The sequence below is a fragment of the Montipora foliosa genome, unplaced genomic scaffold (assembly GCF_036669935.1).
Source record: "Montipora foliosa isolate CH-2021 unplaced genomic scaffold, ASM3666993v2 scaffold_423, whole genome shotgun sequence".
In the NCBI taxonomy this organism is placed as follows: Eukaryota; Metazoa; Cnidaria; class Anthozoa; order Scleractinia; family Acroporidae; genus Montipora; species Montipora foliosa.
Window position 1 is genome coordinate 227,501 of NW_027179727.1, and position 5,000 is coordinate 232,500.

General features: G+C 38.9%; 1 long non-coding RNA gene across 1 annotated transcript in view; it reads right to left on the bottom strand.

The window, feature by feature from the left end:
• Nucleotides 1-2,795: 2,795 nt before the first annotated feature.
• Nucleotides 2,796-5,000, bottom strand: part of LOC137988645 (uncharacterized) — a 2,979-nt gene continuing 774 nt past the window's right edge. Inside the window, exons 2-3 of the long non-coding RNA XR_011120806.1 lie at nucleotides 4,032-4,159; nucleotides 2,796-2,953 (exon numbers count right to left, since the gene is read on the bottom strand). This is a non-coding gene — a long non-coding RNA (uncharacterized lncRNA). The remainder of the gene's footprint in view (nucleotides 2,954-4,031; nucleotides 4,160-5,000) is intronic.

Below are 5,000 nucleotides of genomic sequence, written 5' to 3' on the forward strand. Positions count from 1 at the left end.
TAGGAAAAAGATTCATTGATATACCTGGAGTCAACTGGAATTTTTGCAGCTGACTAGCCCAGGGACGCCACCAACACGATATTTTCTGCAGACTCTCCAATTTGAATTGTTGTTTGTATTACCCGCTGCAATCTAACACAACCGATGACGTCGTGAAGACGTTTTTGGCTGCGCGCGAAATATCGCAAATTTTTGGCCAAAATGCCGAAGTTAGTGCTGGGAAAAAAAGATTCTAACTAGGAAATCCTATCAAGCAAAGCTTGAATTTTAATGATACGAAATAAGAAATGGTGGTGAAATTTCGAGTCATGTGCACTTTAAGTGATGATTTAATATGCATCCTAAACTCAGATTGAATAGGTAAGTCCTGTCAAAATCTGTCGTAGCGTATTCTATAAGACCAATACTGAAGTTGTCAATGTACAATGTTATAGCAGCTTCTCACTTGAAAACTTCTGCATCCTAGAATGATATATATTTTTTGGTAGTTGCTTGATTCTTCCCTGGCAATTGAGAAGAATGAAAATACGGGTAGCAAACAAGTATGCTTTAGCTATTCCTTCTCCACATATGAAAGATTAACAAAGTGCTCTTTCTTTTCCTAGATTTCTGTGGAGGCAGCTTGACGGATCTTTCAGGAACTTTCACGAGTCCGTATTATCCATCTAGCTACCCACATCACCTGGACTGCAACTGGGATATTACTGTAACACCAGGCAGCTACATTTACTTGCGGTTTTCTACCTTTTCTCTGGGATATGGTGGAGAAGACTGTGCATATAAGTACGTGGAAGTATTTGACTCAAACTATCCATTGAGTTCCATACAAATAAAGCGCTGTGGTTATCAAAGTCCTTGGTGTGTTTGGAGCACGAGCAATGTCCTGCATGTTCGATTTGTTACTGATTCCATTCCTTCAGCTTCATTCTTCGAGGCACATTATGCCACTTACGGGAGTCCTGGCAGCGGAAGCTGCCTGTCTCTTAGTGCAACACAAAGTAAGGAAATACTCACTGAGCATGTCCAGGAATGACCTTAATTAGATGCAAACAGATTTTTGATAAGCATTACGAAGTGTCCTGTTACCCTTCTCCTTAACTTTGACATTACTTATAACTAGAAACTAGCAGGAATCAGAGATTAGGGAGTGTGCTTGAGCTGCCTTCCTCTCTTTGGGATATTCAGATCCATTTATTATTTTACATTTTACTGAGGATAGTAGTCTTGCATCAAATGCCAATTTAACCTAGATGCATCACACAAACAATTTGATGTCTGATTGTTTGTTGTGCGGAGGTGGTGTTGGTTTTTAAGTTTATCGTCACATTTGCATGCTCTATTGATCCAGCTATTATCTGCTAGCAGAGGTTTCAGAATCGATACTATTGACGAGGGTAGACTTTCATATACCGGACTAAAATGGCGTAAGATAAAAGAATTCCTATACCGATAAGCAGTTGCGTACGAAGCAAGAACGAATTGCGGGGTCTGTTTTTTAAATAAACACAGCACTACACAGTTTCCAAAGTCTTGATAAATAGCAGGCATTTTTGGCGGTGTCACGCAACCCTCCCACGAACGAAACGGGTGATCATTTTGGAACGACATTCCGTTTTCGGATTGAGCTAATCACAGCTACAGTTCCATTTTCTGAAACTGTATCATGCAACTCGACAAATAATACCTCTTGTTTCATCAGTGCGCTCGATCACCACAAATGTGCAGGTCTGTTGTTTGCATTTTCAAAGCGACCGCGTTAACCGAAAGAATGAAAGGATACAAATATAATGACATTATTCAATACTTTTATTGACTTCAAAATCAAGTTTTCCTGTACGGCCAATTTTTACGTTTTCGGTTCAACTGCCACTGTGTATGTAAACAGAGCTAAGACTAAAGCAAACAAAGTGTAGTCAAAATCTGACCTTTTGTGTAAAAACCTAGGTAATAGCAAGGCGTTCGGTTATGGTAGATGAGGTTTTGCCTAGGTCAAAACACAAATTCCGATCTGCGGCCGGTAACCCAGCAAATGCACTAATGGTTTCCAGTACTATATACTATAAAGTAAAGTACGATCGTCCGGGTGAGTGTAGTCCTGAGAAGGACTGTTTGAGATGACATTGACTGACGTTTCAACAACCTGAGCGGAAGTCATCTCACTTGACTCTGAAGATGACTTCCGCTCAGGTTGTTGAAACGTCAGTCAATGTCATCTCAAACAGTCCTTCTCAGGACTACACTCACCCGGACGATCGTACTTTACTTTATGATATGACTCCTGGGTTCAAACCATTTACAATTTTAGTACTATATACTGTTGCAAAATTATGCGTACTATTGCCGCCGTAAATAAATACTATTTCTTGGGCGGTCGAGATTGTTTCGGCGTTTCAATCTAAGTACCTACATGGGGCTGCCAAAAATCGCAATGACTGATTTTCGCCACACTCATTTGCCTTACCTTTTTGGTTGGTTTAATACACCGTGAAAACAAGGCAAAAGGAATGTTGCTCGAATGTGAGCTACCTTTTTTGGGGGGCGCGTTTCGCAAAAAAAAAACGGCTGCAACTTGTTGTTGCCAAATATCAAATAAATAAGCACAATTTCATTCGGGGAGAAAAGCTCAAAAGAAACGCTCCAAGCTAAATCGCAGGCAGCGCAGGTTAAAACGAGCAAATTGAGCACATGTTCTGAGTATGCAATATGTTGTTCATTACGTTCCAGGCAAGTAGTCAATCACACGAAAATTAACAGCAATAACAATCACAAAGTTTCCTCCTAAAGCTATCGTACAAGTTAACATAAAACGGTTGCGATTACCCTAACTTTGAAATAATTCGAAAACTATTGTTCACTGGATTGTTGTAGGTACATAGTGGACGCTTAGGCTTAACGGGACACTTCCTGCTTGACGCTTATCGATATCTGTGTGCATCTTAGATTAGGAGCAGTCCTAAGAAAAAAATTTAATCAAAAAGATTAAAATCATTCTTCGATGATAATATTCTTAAGAGATTTACAATAGTTTCTACCTTGTTACCCATCCCCCTTCCCGAAAAGTATGAATAAAACATTGTCGGTGTTACTATTTTCGGCTTTTCAGAGTAAATTGACATTCATTTAAGCTGGGTTTTTTTTCTAACATGATCATCACGGATTCAGAGCAAGATTGCTTTTCGACTGACGCGGCAAAGCTGTACGACCATTGTTTTTCATGTTTCTTCCTCTCGACTTTTTGTTTTAACCACAACTACCAAAATTTATTTCTGTAGTTTTATGACAATTGTTTCTTTGTTATGCACATTGGTATTTACGCAAGTTGTAGCTAATCCTCTAATTAGTATCATCTCCAGCCGATGTCCAGTCCTTTTGGTTATACTTAAAGTGGTACTACGACCAAAAAAACCATTCTTTTTTTTCTTTGGATTTCAAAAGTATGTTAACTAAACACTAAGTGGCCCACGTTTGAAGTTCTGATTTTGAAAAGACATCTGTTTATTTTAACTGGAATTTTCTTATTTCTTGGTCCGCCATTACTAACTTTAAAATCTTGAGAGAGTTGGGTCGAGGAGAAAATGGCGTCAAAGACTCGCCAGTTTAACAATGCAATGCGTGTGTACGCGTCTGAATTAATATGCAGCACGGGAGTTTCGGGCCTTCACACTTATAAACCCGTCTTTTGCATATATAATAAATTGCGTTTACACGCTAAAATTTTAAGCAAGTGAATAAATGACGTCATTTTTTCTAGCTCCAACCCTCTGAGGTTCAATCGGTCAGTTTTGAACGTGGGTAATGGCGGACCGTGAAATCCAGTTAGGTGCTAAGCGAACACGCTTTCAATATTTGAGGAAAAAAGGAAATGATTTTTTGATCATAGTACCACTTTAAAACTATTATTCTGAACCCTAGAAACTCGCAGTAGTGTTCATGTAGTCTGTCAGTTCTATTAAACTTCTTCTCTCTCAATCTGAGTTACTTCAATAAGTTTTATTTTTTTCTGGTACTAGATTTTAAACTATCATGTATACCTTTGCACCAACTTGTTTTAACTGTTTTCTGTTCCAAAGCACTTCCCCTGATTGCAACAACTACTGGTTGGAATACATTCCATCTTTGACTCAAGTTTACATCAGCAATCACAGACATAAACAACACACTACGCAAGAAGAAAAGTGAAGCGAATCATTGTGAAATAAGTTGAAAAGATCCTGACTTTCCACGATTTTTACTACTAACAATAATTTTTTTTTACTTTTTTTTTTTTCTGGCAGCAAACTACTCGATGACGACAAGTACAACTCAACTGCCCCCTACACTACGTATGTATTGAAAACCTTTGCATTGAAATTCTTTAAGATAAACGGATGACAATTCAAATCTTTTTATTCGTCTCTGGTGCCTTTAGCAATGAGATTATTTTAAACATAATACAATTTTACTAATGAAATCATTCTAAACATTATATATATGTATATATAGAGAGAGTCAGTTAAGTAGATCCCTTGAGCCAACAACGTATCACCCCCAGGAGGATCGCAAATGGATTCACAGTCCAAGTTGAGGAGAAATTGAGAGAAAGTTACAGGAAACTCAACACTGGACAACTTCTGGGGAACACTGGACAACTTCTGGGGAAAACTGTAATTGCCTTGAGCGGGATTTGAACCCACGTCCCCCTGATCACTAGTCGGGTGTGATGACCACTACACTATCAGGACAAACATGGCTGGTTGATCACTTAGTGTGTGGCATTTACGTGGGACTCCCTAATGGGCCAGTTTTCTATGTGATAACGCTGAATCAACATGTGATTCACAGGCGGACAAGGGTTATTAATGTGAATCCATTTGCGATCTTCCTGGGGGTGATAAGTTGCTGGCTCAAGGGATCTACTTAACTGACTCTTTACATTAATTACTCTTGTCCGCCTGTGAATCACATGTTGATCCAGCGTTATCAGATAGAAAAACTGGCCCATTAGGGAGTCCCACGTAAAT